We start from the raw sequence: 27525 nt of genomic DNA, 5'->3' as shown, positions 1-27525 counted from the left end.
AAGTGTCAAAATTGCCCGCCATTTGCGAGGGCAGGTAGATGTCAGATCCTTTTAATAAAAGCAGCCCCTAAAGCCTCTTATGTTTCCCTCCCCATGCACAAAACCTTCTTATCATGGCCTTAAGAGGGTACAACAGCCCACTGATTAATTTTAGATCTTTTCTGTGAAAAGAGTAGCTTACAGTTTAAAGTAATCTCACACAATGTTCAGACAAGACATCAGAGCAGATTTTGTTATTCTTTGGCAGTGAATAATACGCAGGACTGTTTGTCCCGTTTCACCATCAAATACAGTAAAGCCCATATACAGATCAACAGTATCACATTATTACAGAGGGGAATCTGTCTATCGAACATTTTGCCGTACCCCTACCAACTTCCTCTAAAGACAGAAAATAGTTGCATTAAAAAGAAACAAGAATGAAATTTGGGTTGTTTTGTTTTTGTTTACGTCTTCTTACCTGGATGAACTGGGCTTGCCACAGCGCATCTCTGAATGCTGTGGCCAAGGACTCCTTTCCAACAAATCGCATTTTACATATGTTGTTGATAGAGACAGAAGTTGAAGGTGTTCGTGTGCAGTGGAGGGACATTTAAATTTGTGTCTGCACCCTCAGACTCAAGATATGATGGTTTATACCTTCTTTGGTTCTCCTCACTGACGAAGCAAAAGTGCAAAAACAGGAAACGCCACTGGCATCTTAATAAAATCAAAATAAAACCTCTAGCCTCATTTCCTGAATGAGGGCTCTAACGCTCAAAAACAAGCTTAAAAAAGCTTATTTATTCATAGATTCAGGGTCACCTGGTCCAGCCCTAACTATATGCTTTAGCAAAAAGGAAAGTTTGAAGCCTAATCTTGAAAGTAGAGATAGTGTCTGTCTCCTGAATCCAAACTGGAAGCTGGTTCCACAGAAGAGGGGCCTGAAAACTGAAGGCTCTGCCTCCCATTCTACTTTTAAATACTCTAGGAACAACAAGTAGGCCTGCAGAGCGAGAGCGAAGTGCTCTAATAGGGTGATATGGTACTACAAGGTCAGGGCTGGACCAGGTGACCCTGAATCCTCCCTTTGTTATGCTGCAATAGACGTAGGCTGCTGGGGGATTCCCATGATGCATTGAGTTTTTCCTTTCCAGTCACCTTTCTCACTCACTATGTGTTAACAGACCTCTCTGCATTGAATCATATCTGTTATTAACCTCTGTCTCTCTTCCACAGCATGTCTTTATCCTGTCTTCCTTCTCTCACCCCAACCAATCACAGCAGATGGCCCCGCCCCTCCCTGAGCCTGGTTCTGTCAGAGGTTTCTTCCTGTTAAAAGGGAGTTTTTCCTTCCCACTGTCGCCAAAGTGCTTGCTCATAGGGGGTCATAAGATTGTTGGGTTTTTCTCTGTATCTATGAAGCGCCTTGAGGCGAATTTTGTTGTGATTTGGTGCTATATAAATAAAATTGAATTGAATTGAAAACCTCCAACTGTTGGTTTTCTTCTACAGCCCTCATGACTGCCCAATGAGACCTAAGTGCAAGATGCCAAATACTGTACACTAACACAAACATCCATTAGGATTGTATAATATGCAGCAAAATAAATGATGAAGAACCACTTCGATTCCTCATTGTTGCACAATAAATTAGTCACAATCATAAACATTGAACTCAATGCCCTGTGGCAGGGAAATTATCAAATGACCAAACACTCCCATTTTTTTTTATTCAGTGGCAATGTTTGTAAGTGTGTGTGCGAGAGAGAGAGAGAGAGAGAGAGAGAGAGAGAGAGAGAGAGAGAGAGAGAGAGAGAGGAACATTTTATGAATGTCATATTTCTACAATATCATTTTTATGACCGGTAAACTGTAAAAGTAGAGGTTCAACCACTGTTCATTTTATGCACCTGTTTTACTATATAATTGTAAGATTAAAGTGAAAAAAAGAAAGAAAGCATTTACATGTACACATGTGAATGTGTGCGTGGTGACAAAGACAAGGCAGTGTGACAGGCCACAGGGCAGCTAGGGGCTGAGGGGGTGGTGCTCAGGAGCCTCGGTAAAGATTTGACAGGCTGGAAAAAACCCTCCGCAGCACATCAGGATGGAAACTCGTGCTGACAAAAAAGACTTGCGCAGGAACCAAGCCAAACAGTCAGTTCTGCTATTCCCAGCACAAACATGCCACATTGCCTTGACACACTAGGCTTTCCTCTTTGTTGGCATCTGCGCTAAAAACTTTTTTCCTTCTTTTAGAACAGAGGGAGGAAGGAAGCAAACACGGAGTACTGGACATAAAGTCAGCACACATAGCAGCAATAAGTTTAATACCCAAAAGTGTGATTTGATACCAGCTTTGTGTTTCTGAGAAGCCTGATTGAGCCATTGTTCTCATTTGATTGAATGTTAGTCTCAGTAATGCTAACAGAATCACCCCAAACCGATCCCTGCACTGGAGAGTCTATTTACAAATGATGTGTGATATTTTACTGTTACATAATTTATCATTTATCAAATTGGTCATAGTCTTACATGTCATGGCACCAGTCTGTTGCAACAATGCAAGTGGACAGCTGCGCTGTTGACATGAACAATTAACGGTGCTGAGTACACCGCTAATACTATTTGGAAGGAGACCTGTGATCATGACGGGTGCAGCACAGAGCTTAAAGGGGGAAATATAACCATCTGTCCTGCTGTCATCATGGTCAATACGAGTTTCTTTGGCAATAAGACGGAAAGGTTTGGTCCCAGTGGGAATACCATATCATGTGTTTCACTTGTTGAACTAATATTTCCACCACAGTGTAACAGTACCAGAAGCTGTTCAACTCAATTCAAATTTATTTAGCACCAAATCACAACTGGAGTTACCTCAATGAGCTTTGATGTTGTAAGGTGAAGCCAAAAGTTGTTCCCAGTGGCAATAACAAAGTTGCAGGAATCGCACTATTTGTAAGAAAAAGTGGTGGACATGTTACTTTAAAGTAGATATTGAAGTAGAAATAGGAATAGAATTTTATTCCCGTTATTGTCACTGAAACAGCACTTCTTCAATGAAATTAGGAGTGCTGCTCCACCATCTGGTGGATACAAGAGACACAATCACAACATTCACACAAATGTAAACTGATATAATATATAATAAGTAACACGAAAAAATGAGCATCTCTTAAAATGGATACTGTACAGTGTACGATAGTGTTGAGATGGATCAAAGTGGCTCCAAACTCTAAGTCTGGATGAATGACCTGCCTGATGGTGGCAACTGGAAGGGATTATGGCCGGGGTGTGATGAGTCCTTTATAATGTTTGTGTCTCTGTGAGGTGGGCAATATTATCCAATTTGAGCAGTGAGTAGCCAAATTACTTTTCAGCAGAACACATGACAATGTCAGGGAGCACTGTGTGTGAGCTGTGGACTCAGGGAACAGACCGATGGACAGGAGAGGGGGAGGGAGTGAGGGACAAGAGAGGATGAGAGACACATACACTGGGACACACCCACAAAGACGTGACTGGGAAAACAGGCAAGTAAGACTGGAGACAAGAGACTTTACAGGAGATGCTGGGGAGGACAGACAGAGGCAAGACCCAGACAACCAGGACACGAAAGGCAAAAGACTAAATGAACAAGTACCTAAGAACTAGAAACACAAACCATGAAACAAAGAGCCACAAGAAAATTAAACTACACTGTAAACCCCAACAGTCTGACTTATAGAGTTTGTGGCTATAACAATTGAAATTCCTCACAAAGTTGAAAGAACTTAAAACTTTTGTTCGGTTAATGATTCAAACAGTTATAATTGTACATGGCTTAGAAGTTAAGAGTAAATACTGCTTTCTTAATTATGATTTTTGAGTAAATGTTTTTTTTCCCCCGAGCTCCGCATGTGGACGTCATGACGTTTTCCCTCCAACCTGAACGACGTTGACAGAAAATTCTGTTCAATATGGCTGCCCTTCTCGAGCGACTGGAGAACACATTTGGAGAAACTTGTAAGTAAGACGGAACCTTCGTTATGTTTATTTTTTCCGTAAAAAAGCAAGTATATTAATATGTTGCAGCCAATAACTTGTTTTCGAATGCGCTGTTGTGTTAAAAAGCACAGACCCAGGTGGTGAATAGTTGTTCGCGCTCTTTTTCAAACATAGATTATGTCGTCAGTTTTACAGTTTTAACCGATTAAAACAGTTTTACTAAGAATCACACATAAAGGGTCTTAGTGATATTTTAACGACCCCTTGCCAACGCAAGAAAGTTGGCGTTTTTACAACAACAGCCTCATTGTTCGGCAGGTTTTTTTTCTTCTCATTAGCATCATTGAAATGTGGCTTAGCTAGCAGTGGCAACTTCTATCTAAAACAATTGAAATATAGCAAGGTGTTGTATATTTAGTGGGCTAATAAGGTTTTCAATTTTATTTTTTCTTCCAAGGCTGAAGACCAAAGACAAAAAGACAGAAGAAAAAAAAAATTCAGACTGCAATTCATTTCAGGTGGAGACAGTAAGCACAGGTAAGTTGAAAGATCTATTGAAGAGACCATTCTTCATGGCCATTAAAACATTTTTAGGTTAAAAGACCTGTGTCATGAATCGCTGTGCGGCAGGCAGGAGTTGGACCCAAAATGCAGGACTCAGACGATGAACTCAAAATCACAGCTTTAATTGCTGGTCACAGAAAACGAGCATACAAAACTAAACTGGGAAAATATAAACTCACAGCTTGCAGAGAGGCACACGAGGAAACACACAGCTTGAGGGACAACGCAGCACTGACTCAGAGAAACACAGGGTTTAAATACAATGGGAAGTAACGAGGGGAATGAGACACAGAAGGAGAGCACAGCTGGGAGAAATCAGAACTGACGAGACAAGGGAGCAACGTAGGATACACTCACATGAGACACAGACCTTCAAAGTAAAACAGGAATTAGCACAGATGCAAACTAGACCAGGGGAGACAGAGCAACTAAGAAACACAGAGGGCAGCTACCAAATACTCAGAACTAAACAGAATACAAGAACACCAAACTAAGACACTACACTAAAGAACAAGCTGGGACAACAAAGAGAACTAAGAACATAATACAAAAAACTCAGAGGCACAAGAAACTCAAAACACTGGGTCACTGACCCAGGACCGTGACAACCTGTTTTTTTTTTAATCATGCCCTGGCTTTGTCACACTGAATCATGTTGAAAAGATCTATTTTCATGGCTCCCCCCATTACCATTTCCTTGTACTTCTTTCTACCAGTCTATTTTATTTTGTGACATTAACATCTTAAATGTACCCCTAATTATTAATAGCTGTGTTAGTATTTATAATGCTTTTTTTTTTTTATCATGTGCAGATCTACCAAGGGTCAGTGGCACAGTTCACCTTTTGTGGTAAGTTATAACACTTCATATGTGGTCACATAAGTAAGTTGTTTCATCAGTTGTTCAGTTCTTATAAAATGTTGTATAATTGTACCAAATCACTGAGGATACATCCAATGTGTAAATCACAATCAACAATTTTACTGTGATATTCGCTCGTGTTTAGAGAATCTCCATTATCTTTGTTACTGAGTTTCCATTTTTGTAGGGCCAAATTTGTATTAAAAATTAATATTTTCATATGATGTGAAATGACTCAATCATTTCTAATTTTTAGAAGAAACCATTCATTAAGTCCCTTAAGGTGAAGATTTCATATATTGATAATGATAAAATTAACACAAATTAAAAGTTTCACTGATAAACACACAATGTTTCCTTGCTTTGAACCCCATGTTCTATATAGATTACAGCTCTGATCTGGAGAACACTATTTTAAAATACTGTGTATGTCACGAGCTGAAAGCAGGGACTCAAGCGCAGAGCAGGTTGATGTCTCAGAACACGATTTATTTACACACCCGTGAAATAATATATACAGTGACGGGAAATTCAGGGTTCCAGGGGATTAGGGGAAGGCTCTCTCTCTCTCACGCTCGCTCACGTCCTCACACACGTTCGTACCGCGGGGAGGTCACAGGTCCGGGAAGATAAGCTGGAACAGGGAAAGGGAGACATCACTCACAAATCACGAAGGCATAAAGGTGTAAGACCATGGGAGCTGGAAAGGTAGACTAACGTCAGTAGCGCAATCATCCCGCGATGAGAGGATCTGTGACCCAGCCTCAAATAGAAGACGGATAATCAGCTGATCGCCAACAGCTGTGAGAGCCAAGGGCGGGAGCCAGCTGTGAGCTCCGCCCAGGCAGAGAGATAGGGGGAGAAAGAGAAAAAAAACACAAGTGTAGCCTTGTGAGGCCGGCTGGGCAGGCACGGGGACCATGACAGTGTAGGGTTTTTGTCAAATGATTAAGAAACAGACTCTCTGTCACATAAGACAGAAAGGTTGTATCTTAAAAGAAAAGTCTTCAAAATTTGGTAGAGTCTGATGTCATGCAGTTTCACAAACATGTATTCTCCACAAAGAATGACACCTGAAAACTTTGCGTTAAAGGAACTTTTCTTTTCCCTTTTTAGGAGGCGCCTGATATCAACGTGAAACGCACTGCAGTACTTCGTGCCCTTCCTGTATACCTGTGGGAGGAGGACCCAGAATTCTTTTAGACATGTAATGTAAGTGTATTTTTGCATTACTTAAATTCTGCCAGTAAGATAAAATGCTATGGATTTTTTTAAATACAATTTAATACCCTAGAAGCTACCAAATTGTACAAACAAAATACCCTCCCTTTAGAAAACCCTCACACACACACACACAGGTCAGGAGCAGGGCACAGGCGTATCACAGCACTATGGCTATGCTGCAGGTGGCCCAAAAACCAGGCTGAAGTCAAGATTTAGTTTCTTTTTGAGATAAAGTCATGAAATAAAAAATTACTTTTTTTTAAGAAAAATAACAAAAATACAAATTATGTAATGCAAGAAGCTAACACGTTAATGTACATTTTTCAAAAAAAGTAGAGTACCCTAACTCGTTACAAAGTAACCCACTACACTGCTGAATGTTTTGCTAGATTACAGGTCATGCTTGTCACATTCTCTCAAACTAAGCTTACTTATTTAATTGGGGCGATCGTGGCTCAAGAGTTGGCAGTTTGTCTTGTAATCAGAAGGTTGCCGGTTCGAGCCCCAGCTCGGACAGTCTCGGTCGTTGTGTCCTTGGGCAAGACACTTCACCCGTTGCCTACTGGTGGTGGTCAGAGGGCCCGGTGGCGCCAGTGTCCGGCAGCCTTGCCTCTGTCAGTGCGCCCCAGGGTGGCTGTGGCTACAATGTAGCTGCCATCACCAGTGTGTGAATGTGTGGATGACTGAATGTGTAAAGCGCTTTGGGGTCCTTAGGGACTAGTAAAGCGCTATACAAATACAGGCCATTTACCATTGATACTGTGTCTATTCCAGGCGGACGCATTGGATGAGTCGACCCTCATTGACCCTCCAGTTGCCCTTCTCACTGTGGTTACCGACAGCGCTTCCCAGTCCAGTCCATTTTACTTCCTCAAGCATGGCTGTTGTGGTGAAAGGCGACTAGGTGATGCGTGATATTCCCAGATTTGCAGATGCATTTGCTTTATTGTTTGGCTTGATCTATGCTCTGCATTTAGACTACCCCAGGAAGCTGGTTCACACATTTGCCTTAGTCCAAAATATCTTCATGGGGCTTGATGATGGCAAACCCCTGAAACCCCTGGCTACATGCTCTTAAGGAATATAAGGCAATGTTTGTTAGGACACGCACTCTGTTACTGAGCACTTTGTTTGAAGCACTTTAAGCACTTTAAGTTTACTACAGGCTTTGGGTGGATTTAACTCCATCAGTTTACCTAATTTTCCTATACTTGACTGCCTTATCTGGTTATTTGGAAGCTGATCGTCTTTGTACCCATTTTAAAAAATTGTTTTTCATTTCTATTTTTAAAAAAAGTGATTAGTATTTGACTTTTTGTTTTGCATTTTTGTGTATTTTGAGAAAGATGCAATTAGGACTGATGTCGTCATTTTATAAAAAGATAAATGTTCTACACAGAATTTATAATGCTCCCTTTATGGTGCCGATGTCCATGTTAGTGGTTTTATAAAAACATTTGTGATGTTTTTAAATTTTCATGAAAAAATGTTAAATAAACAAAATGTAAAGTAACTGAATTTCCGTACTTTTTTTTTTTAGTAGTCTATATTATATATAGACTATATATTATTACTATATATAGATATTTGTTTCAATGTTTGAGTGTATACACTCAAACATTGAAACATGAATATATTTTAATTAATAATCAGATAATTTGAGTTTAGGTTGTAATATAATTGCATTGTGTTGCATCAAAATAACAAACTACAAGAAACACAAAAATATTGAAATTAAAGTATACAGTCTTTGAGTAAAGCTCAATTTATAAAATATAAAATATAATTTTAAATTTTTAGGTTAACAATAAATACAAATTTTGAGTACCCCCATACTTAGAAGAGATGAGTTTGTGTACTTAAATCTTTTGAGGTAATCAGTTTCCACAAAAGTTTTAAGTTCAGTCAACTTGTTCGGGTTTACAGTGTACAGCGGTCCCTCGGTATAAAGCGGTGCACCTTTCATGGCCTCGCTGTTTCGCAAATTTCTTTTGTGTGCAATTTTGCAATTTTCATTCGATAATACTGGACTTTCTACAAAGGTTTGAACTTTTAGAGTGTTTAAACCATAGAGAAAAGTGCGGACATGTTCGAGCCTGTCGGAGAAAAGTCTATAAAGTGTGTAGTTAGAGGTTTTACAGCCATAAAACATCTATAATAATAGTAAAAAAAAAAAAAAAGTTGGCTACTTTGCGGATTTCACCTATCGCGGGTTATTTTTAGAATGTAACTACCGCCATAAACGAGGGACCGCTGTATACCAAACCGAGACAATTAAACAGATCACCACAACGTAAGTCCATAAACCAAAACACTGGGTCACGGGTACGCTAACAGAGAAGATGTAGTGTCTTTTTTTCTACCTCTGTTTATCATGCATACCACACGATCTGGGATTACATTTTGATGCTCTAGCTTTCTGAGCAGTAAAAGGCTATTACCATCTTAGAAGGGTGTCTCTTTTTGGCAGTGAACACAGTTGCTGCTGGGCCTTTTGTGATGGCAGTGGTGTTGAGGTATTGAGTCCTGGAAAAATTTGAAAACCAATTGAAATGTGAACTCAGGAACTCCACACAAACACATAAGTTCAGGATGCAGGTTCCACCAGAAACCTTATTTTGTCTGATCATTTCCCAATAATGTTCAAATTTACAGTATGGATTACACAGCAGTGGGGAATACATCTCACTGCAGTAGTCTTTCAGAAAGTGCTGTAACTAAACTTGTGCCAACACAGTACAGAGCAGGTACCTAAACTATATTAACGAGATGATCAAAGAGTTACATCCTCACTGCATTTGACTCTGAATACTGTGGCTCCTCTGAAAAAGAAAGAATCAAATCAGAAATACTTGACTCCCTGGCATGACATTAAGATAACCAGTAAGCTGGAGAAGAAATGGCATCTCACTAATTAAAATCTAATATTAATTTAAAAATAGTTTTTTGCTCTATTAAAAAGCCCCCCATAAAGCTAGAACATCTTACTCTTTATCACTAATTGAAGAAAATAAAAACAACACTCTTAGTTTCTCTGTTTAGCCAAGCATTCCTTTAACCTTAACCAGTAATGATTTCATGATTTTCTTCACAAATAAGATTTTAACCATTAGAGAAAGAAATTATTCATAACCATCTCTTAGATACAACAATAAGTTCAGCCAGTTTGAACACCATTGAAATTTTAAGGCCTTTAAGACCATATTCCTTTAAGACTGCTCAACAAGTCCTCCCATTAATTAATGCTTCAACCTTGGATATGATCAACCTGTCTCTATTATTGGGCTACGTCAGTAGTATGGGCCATCAAGGGGCCACAATGTTCATCGAGTTGCCAAGTATTAGTACAACATCAACATACAACAGCATATACTCATTCAAAGTGCTATTTCCTTTTTATTTCTTTGTGTACATGCAGCTTATACTTGCCTGTGAGTCCTGAACATGTTTACAGGGCAACTGGTTTCTTCTTTTCATGTCTGTGTTCTATATAATTGTTTAAAAAAATTAAATATCTCTACAAAAAAAGATAACAAATCAGACATTTCAGACATACACCTAAATGATTTCTGACCTGATGAAAGGAGGCTGGAGGTGCCCTGCTCTTGACCTGATCTCTCCCTGCTCATTTTCAACAGCTGGCAGACTTACTTTGCTGAATTCCTGCTTGAGACTGACCCTTTTTTTTTAGGTTCATGTTCTCAATACCAATAATTTAGTAAATATTAACCCACAAAATGCAAATTACAAAACAAGTGCATGAATCAGCATTAAATTTATTATCAAAATGCTAAGGTTCTTTCCTATAAACAAGTCAGGCCTTAATTAACTGTTTAACTAATGTTTGCTTTGCTTTTTAAACCAGTTAAACACCAAGGGGCTTTCTGAGCTTCTTCAAACATGACATAAAATGAATGGAGTATTTCTCTGAAATTACAAACTCTGTATACCAAGATTGCTTATAAATCTTGCTATCAAAATAAAGCTAACACTTTTAAGATTTCAGGTGAGTTTATTTTATTTGGTTTTTTTGGATACCACTTTGAAAATATTGTAGCAGGTTAAGGGGAGGAGCCACTATCCCAAGAACTCATGGAACTTTTCATCTGACATTCACGTGTTAAGTTAGTGTTGTAACAGCTATTCCAGTTATCTTGTGTTAATCTACCATTGTTATTGTTAATGTACAGCATTATTGCAGCTGTTTGTTCTGTATCGAGTGTGGCCAGCAACAGCCACCATGACTGAGACTGCTGTACCAGTTAATGACCTCTGACCACTGTTGTGTTTGGAGGTGGTGTTAATAAAAGTTTCAATACCTGTAGTTGAGCAGTGTATGGAACCCAGGAACTGCAGGTCAAAATAGAGATCTGTCTCGTAAGAACGAGACAGAGATCTCTTCTCTTGGTGTCCTACTTCTTGGTGTCACAAGTAGGATGGAGTGTCCTGCCACATCTTGAGTCACATACTGGAGAAAGAGATTCAAGAACAGGGACAAGTGATTGAATAGAATATTCGTTGTCTGGACAACTTGAGACTGGAACAAAGGAAAGTAAGGGTTAGCAAGGGTTAGCCGTTAACCCAGCTACGGTGGCTGCAGTCCAGGACTGGCCGACACCTTTGAACGTCAAAGAGCTTCGGAGCTTCCTAGCCTAGCATTATACTACCGCCAGTTCATCAAAGGGTTTGCCACCATTGCCAGCCCCTTCCACTCCCTGACCAACAAGGGCCAGCCCTTCAACTGGATTGAGTAAAGGAGGCTTTCACAAAAGCCCCAGTTCTGGCCTACCCTGATACTCTGGAGTGCCATTGTTGCCACGGATACCAACAATGTCGGGGTTGGGGCTGTCCTGTGTCATTCAGGGTGGAGATGGAGAACGTGTTGTGGCTTATTTCATTGGGTCAAGCTAAGAAAATCCACTGAGTTACTCAGCGCAAGCCGCTTGCTGTAGTACTAGCAGTACAGCGTTTCCAACCATGTTTGCATGTCTGCCACTTCCTCCTCCGGGACCATGCGTCCCTAACCTGGCTTTTAAACGTCAAGTACCCAGGAGGCCAGGTGGAGGAACGAGGGTAAGCAGCACCAAGTGTAGCTGCTGTTCAGACTATCTCCAGTGAAGAAGGGTGGTTCCCTCTTCACGCAGCAGCCTGAGCCTGAGTTTGCTGGTGGGCAAAGATGTGGACTACCTCAGGAGGCTCAGCGAGTGGCTACAAGTGGTCCATGATTACACTCACCAGGCCCAGGACTATGCAGGATTATGGCAGAAAGTCATAGGCCCACCTTCTTGCGGTCACCTTATCCCCTGGCCTCTGTGCCAGGGGATAAGGTGACCGCAAGAAGGGTGTGTCCCCCAAGCTTTGCAGTCACTGTCAAGAGCCTGCGGAAGTCATGTCATGACACAGTTATCTGAGGTGCATGCTCGTGTTGCATCACGACAGACTCGCACCATATCACCCACTCGCGTCACCTGCTGTTGGAGAAGGGGGTGCCAGCTGTACTCCATGTCCTAATCAGAATGACTCTCCCCTTGCTGGCCTCAATCGACCTGCTCGCCTAAGGTGGACTCCTGGCCATTTGAAAGACTTTCTGTGGGTGATAGGGTTGTCGGGGACTGACTAACCCCTTCAGGTGGGGTCTAGGTAGCGGGCTAAGGGGAGGAGCCACTAGCCCAAAGACTCATGGGAGTGTTCATTCATCTGACATTGTTAAGTTACAGATTATTGTCCATAATGGCTTTTTTCCCCTCCACCCACTGAACAGCTAACAATAATGCCAACGTTTCCCCTGTGTACACTGAGAGTCCATTATTGAGCCTGTTTCCTGCTTTTATCTGAAAATCTGGAACAGTGGATGCCACACCCACTTGATTGACTATCTATCTATCTATCTATATAGATATAGATCTATATAAAATCATAAAAATCATTAATATAATCCTGTACTGTATGAGAATTTAAAATAAATCCCTTACCTTTATTTATCCTGTGTAAAAACACACGGTCTACCTTTGCAGTGGGACTACTTGCTATTAATTTGACCTATTTGGTTTTCTATTGCTTTCCAGGTTCGTGTCCATCCAAAAGTCTTTGACTCCATTTTTTCTTTCTGCCAACAAGGTTTAATTGTTTCCTGTGTGGGGTGATCCTGTCCCTCCCTTGCAATTTCACCCAGTATTTAATGTGAGTTGTTCTCTTCTGATATCAAGAGGGATTTCTCCCATTTCCACCTGAAGAGAATCTGTTGGGGTTGATTTTGTTACACCTGTACAGAGTCTTAAAGCTTGGTTCTGAATGCAGTCTGATTTTTTTGCACTTGTCTCTGCTACTGTATTATATACTATGCTTTCATAATCTAACAGTGATCTAATTAAACCAGTATACATAGCTCTGAGTGACAACCTATCTGCTCCCCAGTCTGTACCTACAAAACATCTCATTATATTTTAAACCTTTTTACATTTAGTTATTATATTTATATACTGCCCAAGCATCTCTCTCATCAAACCACACACCAAGAAATCTGAACTGCTGAACTCTTTCTAATTCTTGACCATACACCTTTAGTGTCACTTCAGCACCAGTTCTGTTGCTTGTAGCAGTCATACTTAGTCTTATCCACACAGAACTTAAATCCCCATCTATGAGACCATTCTTCAACTTTTATTATAGCTCTCTGCAATTTTTTAACAATAAATTTTAAATTCCTTCCTCTAGTCCACATTGCACATCATCTGCAAAAAGTGAGTACCCTGTTCCACCTTCTATATTTTATACACATCTTTAACCATAAGTGAAAATAATAAGGGCTCACTATACTCCCCTGTGGTGTTCCATTTTCAACCATATAACTCTGTAGAATGTCTATTTAAAAGAAAATCCTTCAGCCATCTGAAAATCCAACAATGTGCGTTTTTTCAACTGAATTAATCCTTTCACACATAGTGGTCACTACAGTGGACAGCTATTAAAAGGCTGTTTTCTTGTAATTGTGTCAGTGTTGATGGTATACTTGCACATAAGCCACTACACTGGACACTGATGTGTCACTCCACACCCAATTCACAAGTCAAAACATATGTTGTCAACCTAAGTGGACATGTAAAAATCTATTTGAAAATTACATGTTTAAAAAAATGAAGTTCAAAAATCTTTTTTCATGCCTAAAGATGAATAAAAATACTTAGAAAAAAGTTCTCTTTGAGGTTGTCATAATTCTTTTTTTTTTTTTGTTATTCTCTTTTTATTAAACAACCTATATAAACACAAATAATCCAAAATAAACATATAATCAAGAACAGACGTAAATAATAAAAAAATAAATAAATAAAAATAAGAAAAACAGACGGGTGTACCCTCTAGTGTGTATGTACTCGCACACACATATTCACTCACACACCCATATTCTTAAGCATACATACACATACCTACTTACATATGTGTTCACTTGTAGTCTCATACATACTAACATATACATATAAACACATAACGATTCAGAAATGTGGCATATATAGTTACAGAGATTCAAACAAGATCGGGTCTCCTTAACCGGATGTAGTGTTTCCATTTACCCCAAATTTCACTAAATATATCAAACTGGAGTCTTTTAATGAAGGTAATTCTTTCCATTTTAAACATCCCATGTACAGTCTCATGCCAATCACCCAGTGATGGAATTTTCACACTAAGCCATTTCTTGGTAATAATTTTACGGGCAGCCAAACTCAGGATACCATACAACTGCTTAGACATTTTATCTACATTTACTGAGTATAAATATCCAAACAAAAGTTCGTCCCAATTAAAGGGAAGCTGCATACCAAAAATAATCTGCAACTCAGAGTGGATCAATACCCAAAAAATGTTGATCCTTGGGCAAGACCAGAACAGATGAAAATGTTTTACTCCTTGGGCCCCACAATTTCTCCAGCAATTAGAGTGATTAAAATAATGTTTACTTTGTGCAGGGGTAATAAAAAACCTACAGATACTCTTCCAACCGTAACATCTCCATGTATTAGAACTAGAAATTCTCCACTGAAAAGCGCACTGCTCATACCAAATGTTATCTGATATTGCTATATTTGTTTCATTTTCCCATTTTTTTTTGATGTAGGTAGTATTCCACTTCTTAACCTCTTGTATACCCTTGTACAATCTTGAAATCACCTTAAGGCCTGTGTCAGCCTGATAAGCCTTGACAAATATACTCAGAACAGGTAAAGAAAAAAGATCTGTTCTCTTAGGTATAAAATTATATAGATGATGCCTAATTTGTAAGAACCTAAAAAAGTCCGTTTTACTTAACTGGTATTGATCTTTTATTGATTGGAAGTCCCTAAGAATTCCCTTATCGTAAAACATACAATATGCCGTTAAACCTTGTCCTGCCCATTTTTTATATCTTACGTCTAATTCATTAGGTAAAAAATCACTGTCAAAAGCGCACCATCTTAAAATCCTAACCTCTTCAATCCAATCATTCTTATTAAGAAATTGTAACCAGAGTTTTAAAGGTAGGTTAATCCATTGGTTTCCTTGATGAATTTGTTTTTTAATAAGTGTCACATCCCCTAGAATTGCCTGAATTGGAGAATCTTTTAAGGTCACTGTTTCTAGTTCTTTCCATCTCGCTTGATAATCTACATTACACCAACACACTAATGTCCTCAATTGAGCAGAAATATAATAGTCTTTCAAACATGGGAACCCCAACCCTCCTTTGTCTTTAGCCAACTGAATAGTTTGGTACTTAATCTGTGGTTTTTTCCCCTGCCATATAAACCTAGAGATTATTTTGTCCCATTCCCGAAATTGTTTGTCAGTTATTTCTACAGGGAGTGTTTGGAACAGGTAGAGCATCCTGGGCAAGATATTCATTTTAACTGTATCTATACGTGATTCAAAATTTAAAAATGGTAATAAATTCCATCTTTTAATATCCTTATTTATTTTATAACTTAAAGGATTAAAGTTTGCATTGTATATCTTAGACAGATCTTTAGTAATATTTACTCCAAGATACTTCATCTGCTCCGTTTCCCATTTCAAATTGGCTTTAGCCTTAATTTCATAATTGGGCTCATAGTTAAAAGTTAATATCTGAGTCTTCGATATATTTAGTTTATAACCTGATATTGAACTAAAGATCTACAGAAGTGACAATAGCTTGGGGAAAGTAGTGTTTGGATTTGTCAAATAAATCAAAATATCGTCAGCAAACAAGGAAATCTTATGCTCTCGACCCCTAATCTTGACTCCAGTAATAGTATTGCTTTGTATTACACTTTGACTCAGGGCCTCTATGAAGAGAGCAAAGAGTGAGGGGCTTAGAGGACAACCCTGACGTGTCCCTCTCTGTAGGTTAAAAACATTTGAAAGCGCCCCGTTAACTTTGATTCTTGCCTTTGGTGATTTATATAATGCTTGTATAATCCTGATAAACGATTGATGGAATCCGAATTTATCCATGACTTTGTATAAAAATTCCCAATTAACCCGATCGAAGGCCTTTTCTGCATCTAAGCTCATAAGGACCATCTGAATTTTATTTTTCCTAACATAATCAATAACGTGTAGTGTTCGGCGAACATTATCTTGCGTTTCTCTCTGCTTAATAAAACCAGTCTGATCCAAACTAATTATCTGAACAAGAATATTTTCAATTCTTTTGGCAAGAATGTATGTAAATATCTTAAAGTCCTGGTTAAGAACACTAATGGGGCGGTAATTTCCACAGTCAAGCCTGTCCTTTCCTTCTTTAGCTATTATAGAGATAGAAGCCTCATTCCAAGATGGGGGAATTACTCCCGTCTTTAAAATATAGTTGAATGATGTTCTCATCAAAGGAATCAGTACCTCTTTCATTTCTTTATCAGTCTGATGGGAATCCATCTGGGCCTGGGCATTTATTCGGTTTCAATTTTGTAATAGCTTTTTTAATTTCAAATTCAGATATGTCCTTGATTAGGGTTATATTCTGTTTTTCATTCAACTTTGGTAAGTTGAATGAATCTAAAAAAGATATCATACCTTTAATATCCACTCTAGGTTGTGTATATAGTTCTTTGTAGAATTTTAGGAAGGCTGACTGTATATCTTCAAGTTTATACACAATGTTATTTGTTTGAGGGTCCTTTATTTTATATATTGTATTTTCTAATTGTTGTTTTTTTAATTTATAAGCCAGTAATTTAGCAGATTTGCCTCCTACCTCATAGTATCTTTGTTTTAAAAAAACCATATTTTTTTGTATTTCACTTGAAAAAATTTAATCGATTTCGTTTTTCTTCTTTTGTATTTCTAATTGTAAGTTTGTAACTGCGCTTATTTTATGGGCATCTTCAAGATATTGTAGTTGTGTCTGGAGTTTTCTTAAATGCTCATTTCTCTTCTTTTTTAAATTAGCGCTGTAACCTATGAGTTTTCCTCTTATCACTGCTTTTAGGGCGTCCCATAGAATACTTGGGGAAACTTCTTCATTATTATTTTCCGCTATATAATCTATTATATCTTGACTAATTTGTTCTTTCATCGTGCTTAGAATACTTGTATTTAATCTCCAGGATGTAACTCTTCTTTCGTATCCAAGCACTACTTCCAGGTACAATGGGGCATGGTCTGATAAATCCATCACTCCTATCCTGCAATTGATCACCCTGCTAAAATCTTTTTGGTACATAAAAAAATAATCCAATCTAGAATAAAATGAATGAGGGTGAGAAAAAAAGGTATAATCCTTCTTGTTGGGGTTTAGTTCTCTCCATACATCTATGAGCCCTACGTCCTTTAAGATTAATTTGATGTTTTTGGTTGTTTTATTCAATCCCGGAGCGTGTGGGTTTGATGAGTCCAAGGACGGGTTGAGGCGAACATTCCAATCTCCTCCCAAAATCAGAGTACCTTGTGCCTCTCCAACAATCAATTCAAAAACCTTTTTGAAAAATTTTATCTCTGATCCTGGGGGAGCATATACATTTATAAGAGTAATCAGTATACCCTCCAGGTACCCTTTGACTAACACAAACCTCCCCTCCTTATCACTGATTTCTTGGATGCATTCAAAATTTAACCTACTAGAGATTAGAATTACCACACCCCTTTTAGGACTCTGAGGGCAGGAAGAGGAATACTGATTAAATTTCCATTTCTTTAATTTATCATGTTCGAGCTTCGATAAGTGAGATTCCTGTATAAAGGCAACTTCTATTTGTTCTCTTTTTATTTTTGACATAATTTTACTTCTTTTAATATGGCTCCCCAGACCATTTACATTAAATGACACTATTTTAGTTACCTTACAGGGCATTGATGTACGACCTTATATAATTCCAATCTCTGTACATAGCCAAAGATCGAAAGGTACTCCCCCAAAACAGAAAAAAAGAGAAAAAAGAAAAGAAGAAAAAAAAATAAAAAAATAAAAAAAAAACCAAAAAAAAAAAACATTATACAACGAAAACATATAATCATGTTGACTTCCAAAAAGATAATCGCTATATTAGCTATATTTGGTGAGGGAAAAACTCTTCTGTCCACTTGTGGAAGAGTGCCCTCTCCGGCACACAGGCCGAAAGCCCAGTGGTCTGTAGGGTCCAAATTATTGTGCAAATAAATGACCCGACTTTAATGTAATTTTATATGCCCTCTTTATAAGATTAACTAATTATATAACAAAACAAGTAAATCGAAATAAAATTCATATTCTCAGTTCATCTTAGGTCTCAATATTCTTGAGTTTACCTCTAGTATAGTGCTCCGTCACACACTTGCTGTTTATCCACTGTCATCTTGGTGCCTAAATATCTGAAGGCGTTCCTTGAAACCCAGCTTTGGAGTCGAGTTTCCACCTTTCTTCTTCGTACTTGTTTGCCAAGTGTGCTGTTTTATTTGATCCAAGAATGAGTCTCTGTCTTTCACAACTTCTACCGATAATCCCCTCTTCACCATATCGGTAGTCGCTTCGTGCGCCGTGTTGTATGTCACAATTCCCTCTCTGTAGAACACCCTTAGCTTGGCCGGGAAAGGCGTCTGGAAGCGAATATTGTTCTCTTTAAGCACCTTCTTCGCTGTCGCATATTCCTTTCTTCTTCTTTGTATCTCCGGGGCATAGTCATTGTCCACATATATCCTAGAATCCATAAAGTTGAAGCCCTTAGCCTGCCAGGCCTTCTTAATAATGTCTTCTTTGTTACGATAACTTGCGAGTTTAACTACAATTGAGCGTGGAGGGGCTCCTTCCGGGGTTTTTTTGCCACCGGCTCGATGTGCTCTTTCAATTCCCAACACCGTGGGGCGGGAGAGACTCATTGTCTTTTCAAATAGAACCTCTACAAAATTCACAACGGATGGAAATTTGTCCTCTTCCCCTTCCCTCACGCCATATATTCTAAGATTCTTGCGACGTGACTGTCCCTCTAATTCCAGTAGCTTAGATTCGCATCGCAACTGAAAATTTGCCATTTCAATTAGCAGCTCCTCCGAGGCCTGGATTCGAGTCTCCATTACGTCTATGCGTCCCTCTGCTTCGTCGAGTCTTATACCAATGCCGACGACCTTCTCCCTTATAGCATTAAACTGATCATTTGTGTCTTTTCTAAAAGCACGTAATTCTTTTAATATCATGTCCATCGTAGCTGGGTGGTCCTTCGCTGTGGCGTTAGCATCGGGTTGCTGGTCTTCTTCCATATTGCTGCTAGCTTGCGACGAAGCATCTTCTTCCGCTTCAGTACGTTCTCCTACATCCTTTTTCTTGGATTTTCTGGGCATTTCTATTCCTTGGTATAGTACCCCACAAAGATAAATCCAAACTTTTTATGTTTCGAGTTAGGTAAATTGGGGTAGAAAAAATGTCGGGAGCAACTATCCTACACAGCCATCACACGACCCGCCAAACCGGAAGTCCGAGGTTGTCATAATTCATGCATGAAAGGGTTAATAAACCATCTCTCCACGTAAAGTCATATGCATTTTCAATATCAACAAATACTACTACTATGTTTTCTTTATTTACCTGTGGTTTTCTAATTTCATTTTCTAAAAATAAAACTGGATCCATGGTACTTCTTCCTCTCCTAAACCCACTTTGATACCATGAAATGCATCCTTTACTTTCTATGTAGTACATCAATCTATCACGAATCATTTTATCCGTTATTTTGCATATGTTAGAAGTCAATGCTGTTGGTCTATAATTACCAATAGCATTCACATCCCCCACTCATCCTCCACAATGACAACATTTATCTTGTACATTGTCCCCACATTCCTCATACCTATGTTTATCCCCCACACCTAGGACAACTTTCCTGTCCACTGCATGCAGGCAGCTTTGTGCCCATATCTCTGACATTTGTAGCATCTAAGAAGGGGAGGGATATATTTTAACTTTTTCTGGAAGAGTAGGATCTTGAAAATCCAACATCACTGACAAGCTATCAACTCTTTCCCCATTGATTGTTCTTAATAGTTTTTAACTCGATTCACTTCCAAATCTTGAATAGTCCGTTTTAGTTTTTCAAGTTATTGTTATTACTCGTCTTGTTTTTTATTTTCTCCCACAAACCTCCTTTCTACCACAGCCTTTTTCAATGTGCATTGCTTTGTTTTCCTTACTCCTCCATCTTAGGGGATATCCAACAAGCAAGAATCCTAAGAGATGGGAACACGTTGATATCCGCAATCTTCTTCTTCAGTCCCCTCGATAATGTGATCAGACTTAACTGTATGTTCTCATCCTCCTTCCTAAACTTCAATATTATTTTGAATTCGTCTCTGACAATCCTCTTCCGAACTACCGAAGTCCCTTCTTCTGAACTGATTTCTGTTGTTGCCTTTTTGCATTTTGGTGTCCAACCAAACGTTCATCGTCTCCCCACTTCCTACCTCACCCTCATCCGTCAAGTCCTCTATAGCCACATCATTCTCATCCTCTACCTGAGTCGCAGTTCCAATCCAGTCACAAGCCAGCTAATGCCAATTGGCCAGAAGGTTCCACTGAAAAATCTCTACTCTAAACAGTTGTTGGTTGAGTCAAATTTAACCTGGGGCCAGTGCCCCTGTGGCCCCACCCCTAGAACCGCCACTGGGCTACATGACACAGGAATTTAATCTACCAGTAATTAAACTACTACTTAAAAAGCCATCAGCTATTTTAGCTAATTATAGACCAAGCTCCAATATTCCTTTTATCTCAAAAATTGTGAAAGAGTAGTTAAGTAGTTAAAACGCAATTTCATTGTTCTTGACAATGACAATAAATAAATAAATACTAATACTAAATACTAACTGTTCAGCTGCAGAGGAATGGCTTATTTGAAACATTTGAGTCAAGTTTCAGAGCTCATCACAGCACAGAAACAGCTTTAGTGAAGGTTACAAATGATCTTCTTATGGCCTCTGACAGTGGACTCATCTCTGTGCTTGTCCTGCTAGACCTCAGTGCAGCGTTCGATACTGTCGACCATTAGATTTTATTACAGCATTTACAGCATGTTGTAGGCATTAAAGATAGCCCTGCAGTGGTTTAAATCTTATCTAGCAGACTCCAATTTCTTCATGTAAATGGAGAGGAGTCTTCACACGGTGAGGATAATTATGGAGTTCCACAGGGTTCAGTGCTAGGACCAATTCTGTTTACATTTTACATGCTTCTCCTAGGCAGTATCATCAGAAGACATAGCATACATTTACACTGCTATGCTGATGAAACCCAGCTCTATCTGTCCATGAAGCCAGATAACACACACCAAGTAGTTAAACTGCAGGAATGTCTTAAAGACATAAAGACCTGGATGGCCTCTAATTTTCTTCCTCTAAAAAAAAAAGCCCCAAAAATCATAGAAATATGGTATCTGAGGTATCTGGCTCTTTTCCACAGTTAAACATGATATATAAGTCACTTTGATAACTTAAAAATGTTGTTGTTTGGCTTTTTCAGTGTTTTATTTGTTCGTGAGTAAATCGGTTTGGCTGAGATTAAAGTTATTAGAGATTATTAGTTATTAGTCCCTCGGGAGGGTTCCTCCGGGGTTTTCACACAGCTGAATAAACGTTAAACAGAAAACTGATTAAACAGAAGTGTGAGACGGCCGGGAGCTTAAGTCAGCGCCCGGTTATATTTTAGATAGCAAGGAGCAGACGGCAGTTTCACTCCACCGAGGGAGCTCGTGGAGCTCCCTAATTCTGAGGTCTCAAGGTTGGCAAGTATGGCCACAACATCTCACTTTCTTTGCCACATGTATCGCAAACCATGTCTCAGCTGTTTGTGGAGGTAAAATACGTCCACACAATTACGCTCAGCCATTGTTGTGAGTGCACACGCCAAGGGGCTGCAAGACATTTATACAGTCGTATTTTGCACATGACTATGAAAGGCGTTAGAGGAAGTAGTTCCTTTGAATGTAGACAATCCGAATGTTCTAATTTCTTTCCACTGTGTTCCTGTTAATGATAAACTACAAATTTACCCTAAATTACTAAAATATCGATATTTTAATGTGAGAATCGATTCTAGAACATAAATGATTGGTATCGGAGGAATCGATATTTCAGGATCGATCCACACATCACTACTATATAAAATAAAAATTAATTGAATTGAACCTGTCAAGACAATAGGTCACTTTTCCCTTAGTCTGATGATTTTGGAGATTTATTCCTGTAAAAAAGGATAGGATGGATTTTCAATTTCACTGTGCCATGTGGTCAGATGAAATTCAATTCTATATAAACAAAACTTAATTACACAGGATGCTTTTTTCCAATTGTATCTTTAAGTAATTTTATTTTAACATTGTTCCCTATTTGAAGGTTAAATATTTAATTGAAATCATGTGTAACACTGAAATGAGCACTCTCTGTGGGTGAATTACATTTCTAGTCTCACGTTCTCATTTTATTTCCTCAGCTTTAACGTCATTGAAAGTTGTCACCGTGGGTGAAAGTGTGAGGACAACTGTCTGTGATTTCCTGCACAGAGATGTGTGAGGCTGCAGTTGGGCAGATTATCAGTGTGTTATGTCTTCAGGAGTTGATTGCAATGGAAGCCTGTTGTACTTACCAAGGAGCATATGCACTGTATTGTGTTTAATTAAAACTATTAAGTAGGCAGAACTCAATTTTTTTCAATGTGTTATTAGAACTCAATTTAAGTAACTTACCAGTACTTTTTACGCAAAAATGCTGATCAACTCAATTTATTTGAGTTTTTTTTACTTAGAAAAGCTAGAGCTCTCCGAAAACGTCAGAGCGCTTTTGCAAACATGTGATGTCTTGATAAATCGAGCAGATACTTGAACTTTACACAGCTACATTCTTGCCTGAAAATATCTTAAAAGTTTATTTGGTGACCCAGAAAGGGTAATCTGGGGAAACGGAGGATTGCATTTGTCGGCTGCGGTTGTCGGAGACTGTGCGGCAATGGCGGAGGAGCGCAGCTAAAAAACCTTTAAATATTACATTTTCTATGTCACAAAATAAACTTTTTTGTGGTGAAAGCTATAATCCAGAATAGTGGCCTGTTAAATGGTTAAAGACTAGGTTGGCTTTATACTTGAGAATAAAGTATTACAGCTTGTCCTTCTAAAGAATTAAGTTATATTCCACAGTTGAATCATAAGAAACATTATGTTACATATGAACACTGCCATATGTTAGATCTGGTCATTTTGCTTATAAGAAACTTTATATATTGGAAGTTAGCTTTTAACAAGCATGTAATGATTATATTTAAATTAGGTGGTCTTTTTTAAACATGTCTCTTTAGGCCTAAACTGACAGTGCCAATACCACACATTCAGACACAGTAGTAGATGGTGTTTTTACTACTATATGTGTTAGTCTAATTTGGTTGTATGGGGTCTACATTGACCCTCTGTGTTGTACGTTATTATGACTGCACAGCCTTTAAAGATCAAATCAGCTTCTGAAAAAATTCTGTGTTTTCTCCCTCTGCTTGCTTCTTGCTGTCTTTGAGGGACCAGCACTCCTGCTGTTGGACAGAAAGACATCAGTAAGTATTTTGGTTTTCCAATATATTAGCAACTGTCAGTGACATTTATATTAATGAGGCTGAGCTTTAATCATACTTTAGATCAGCCTGTTTTACTTATTGTTTTATTTGTGCTTTGGTTTGGGGAAGTTGTTTCTGTACTGATCTTTTCCTGTCTTCTGTTATTAGACTTGAGGACTTTAAGGCAAAAAAAGGACGATCATTAGCAGATCGTTTTGGACATGAATGAAGAAAAATACAGATTTTTCTTTTTTTTTTTTTTAAAGGCAAAAATAAAATTGTAAAAATGAACTCAGACTGAGGCACTTACTATTTTTTATGGACAGGAGCCTCAATTTATAGAAGCGTTTCATCTATTGTCCAAGATGATTTTTATAAGTTAATGGTGGAAAACAATAAGGGTACATTGATATTATCTCAAACTGCTGAAAATGAACATTTACACTTTTGACAAACATCTATCCCCCCAACACCACAGTTACATATTCCCAACCTTAAAAAGATTATTTTAGATTTCCAAATGAGCAGGATCTTGGTTAGGATTCCCTGGGTCCAAACCACAGAAAAGCCAATAGTGGTTTGGATGATTGATGAGAAATGAAAAAAAAATGAAATCAAAATCATTCAAACTTTAGTGTTTCATCTGAATTTTTTTAGCCCTGACCAGAAAGTGAAAACAGAAAGCATCCAGACTAAAGCTCTGTCATTGCATGGTGTTGTTTCTGAGTGGGCTGGGATTGCTCAGGGCTGATATCAAAACAATGCTTGTTTCAGTACATGTAATTTGTGATCTATAAAAATAAAATAGTTAGAGCTAGATCAGGTGACCCTGAATCATCCCTTAGTGCATCATGGGAGTTATGCAGTCTAGACCACAGCATAACTGAGTATTTCTTTTTCACCCACCTTTTTTACTCACCATCTGTTTATACGTTAACCATTAGTTATAAATCTCGGGCTCTCTTCCACAGTACGCCTTCATCTTGTCTTCCTCCCCTGACAACTGGCCACTAGCTGAGCCTGGTTCTGCCAGAGGTTTTTTCCTTCCCACTGTTGCCAAAGAGCTCAAATGGGGTCATATGATTTTGGCAGTTTTCTTCTGTTTTGATTGTGTTATTTTAGTGTTTTTACCTTACAAAATAAAACACCTTGAGGGAATTGTTGTTTTGATTTGACACTATATAAATAAAATTGAATTGAATTCATATTCAGCATTCTTTGACAATATATCCACAATCCACCTCCTCTGCACATGTCCAAACCATCTCGACGTTGCTTTTGTCTTTTTCTCCAAAATGCTCAGCCTGATCTGTCCCTCCGATGTAGTTATGTCTATCTTGCTAAATGGTATATGCACTGGTTCTTATACAATGCCTTTCAGTGCCTTATTCGACCAGCCACTTTTTATAATGTCACTGCTTTCTATCAGTCTTTCTTAATGAAATGTTGTAAGTTCTTTAATCTAATATTACTAATCTGTCGAAAAATATTTTTTTAATTTGTACAATTTAGTCAAGTAATAAACAGACCATGCCGATGTTTTATCATTCAACTGCTAATATTAGCAATACTGACTGATGGTACTATAAATATGTGTTCATGTGTGGATTTGCACATGCACCTTTAAGACAGCTGCTATTCTAGCTTTGAATCAGAGGGTTTGAGACGTTGGTGAAACAGCTCTGGATTATTTTGTTTGCAAAGCAAAGGAATGTCTTTCTGATTTGTATTAATACACGACAGCTCTATTGTTGCTTAGTGCATTATTCATTACTGGGTTTTTTGTTTTGTCATTTTACAACTTTAAGTTGTAATAACTTCGCTAACATAATGATAAAGTTATAACCGTAAGCTAGCTAAGGTTTTAGTCAAAAACAAGGCAATACTTCTCATTGCTGTTCCTGGTGAAAAATGCATATGTCAAGTTCAGACACTTTTTTTCTTCCGTTTCTTTCTCCATTTCAAGCCCTAACATTAATGATTTTTGTCAGTTTAAAAAGTTCTAAAGTGGTGGTTTGCTTTCTAAAAAAATGTTGCTGTATTTTCTTTTTTAAGCCACAGATACCTCCTTTAGGCAACAGATCATCCTGGTTAGGCTTAGAAATGATGTGTTTTGGGCTAAAATACACCTTTAAAAAATACAGTGCTTGCACAGAAAGTGTGCAGAGCATACCTTTTCTCATCCCCTATTCTGGCTGTAATGCCATGGGATTTAAAAACTTGTGACGTTTTTTAGGTGACACCAAGAATTCTCTGTCACTGCTTTTACAAAATAAAGTCTTTTCATTTGTTTATTTGTCTAGCTCGGGGGTAGGGGTACACTGTAAAAGAAGTTGTAGAATTTACGGTGAATTACTGGCAGCTGTGGTTGCCAGAATTTCACCGGGAAAAATAAACTGTAAATGTAGAACACAAAACGGTACACTATTTTGGTAACCATAAATTTCACAGTAAATAATAATTATTTTATTTACAGTAAATGACTATGAATTTAAAAATAAATTGTAAAATTGTTTATGGGTAATTCATGTGAAAACAACAGACATTCTGTTAACCTAATTACAGTCTTACTTCATTAAATATAGTGAAACTGTATAAAATAATATGGCATCATAGTAAAAAGTTGAATATTACGATAAATTACTGGCAGCTGTGATTGCCAGAATTTCACCGTGAAAATATAGTGATAATGCAGAATACATAACGGTATGCTATGTTGATAAATGTAAAAATTCACAATAAAGAATCATAAACCTGTTCATGGTAACTCATGTAAAAACAACAGACGTTCCATTAAGCTGATTACAGTTTTACATTGTCAAATATAGTGAAACTGTATAAAATAAATATTAAAAAGTTCAATATTACGGTAAAATACTTGCATCTGTGGTTGCCAGAATTTCACCGTGAAAATATAGTGATAATGCAGAATACATAACGGTATACTTTGTTGAGAAATATAAACACAGTGAACTTTGGTTTTTGCACAATAATTACATTGAAATAAAAAAGCTAATATAATGTAAACCTGTTAAAATACAATTTTAATAAGCTTGTTTACCGTCTCCTATTGACAAAGCAAAGAAGAGCTGTATAATACAAAACATGTTTTTTTTTATTCAAAAGTTCATATTTACAGTAAATTACTGGCAGCTCTTGTAGCCAGAATGTCGTCTAAAAAATTAAGCTCCAACAAATGAGGCAATAAAAATCATAGGGCCAACTGGCATAAAATTTACATTCTATGACTTTTTGTTATAATTTACTAAAAACATTAATAAAAACCAGTAGAGACAATGATTAAATTAAACAGTTAATATTAAATATTAACTGCACGGTGGTTAGCACTGTTGCCGCACAGCAAGAAGGTCCTGAGTTCAATTCCAACATCAGGCCGGGGTCTTTCTGTGTGGAGTTTGCATGTTCTCCCCGTGTTTGCGTGGGTTCCCTCCGGGTACTCCGGCTTCCTCCCACCGTCCAAAGACATGCAGCTTGTGGGGATAGGTTAATTGGAAAATCCAAATTGCCACTAGGTGTGAATGTGCGAATGAATGTGAGCACGAATGGTTGTCTGTCTCTGTGTGTTGGCCCTGTGACAGACTGGCGACCTGTCATGGGTGTACCCTGCCTCTCGCCCTAAGACAGCTGGGATAGGCTCCAGCGCACCCTGGAAAGGATAAGCGGAAGCGAATGGATGGATGGATGGATGGATGGATATTAAATAATCAAATTAATGACTAAAAAAGGTGTCACGGTCCTAGGTCTGTGACCCAGTGTTTTGAGTTTCTTGTGTCTGAGTTTTTGCATTATGATCTTAGTTCTCTTTGTTGCCCCAGTTTATTCTTTAGTCTAGTGTCTAAGTTCGGCTTTCTTGTATTCTCTTTAGTTTTCTGAGTAT

The 27525-nt window shown here is 38.2% G+C and overlaps 1 protein-coding gene and 1 long non-coding RNA gene across 2 annotated transcripts in view; both read left to right on the top strand.

Moving 5' to 3' along the window:
- The first annotated feature begins 3399 nt into the window (after positions 1-3399).
- Positions 3400-8132, top strand: LOC147329783 (uncharacterized). Its single transcript, XR_015129217.1, has 5 exons — positions 3400-3987; positions 4427-4506; positions 5347-5383; positions 6512-6607; positions 7394-8132. It is a non-coding gene; the product is annotated as an uncharacterized LOC147329783 (long non-coding RNA).
- A 7425-nt stretch (positions 8133-15557) lies between these two features.
- The window catches only part of fezf2 (FEZ family zinc finger 2), a 37226-nt gene continuing 25258 nt past the window's right edge, over positions 15558-27525 (top strand). The window contains exon 1 of the mRNA XM_086291111.1: positions 15558-23627. The gene's annotated coding sequence lies outside the window, so the exon portion shown is untranslated. The remainder of the gene's footprint in view (positions 23628-27525) is intronic.

The sequence above is a fragment of the Aulonocara sp. 'chitande type north' Nkhata Bay genome, linkage group LG5 (genome assembly GCF_057382095.1).
Source record: "Aulonocara sp. 'chitande type north' Nkhata Bay isolate Kocher_YH1m ecotype deep benthic linkage group LG5, A_spYH_male_GT1.1, whole genome shotgun sequence".
Classification (NCBI taxonomy): Eukaryota; Metazoa; Chordata; class Actinopteri; order Cichliformes; family Cichlidae; genus Aulonocara; species Aulonocara sp. 'chitande type north' Nkhata Bay.
This window is presented reverse-complemented; position numbering and strand designations above follow the sequence as displayed.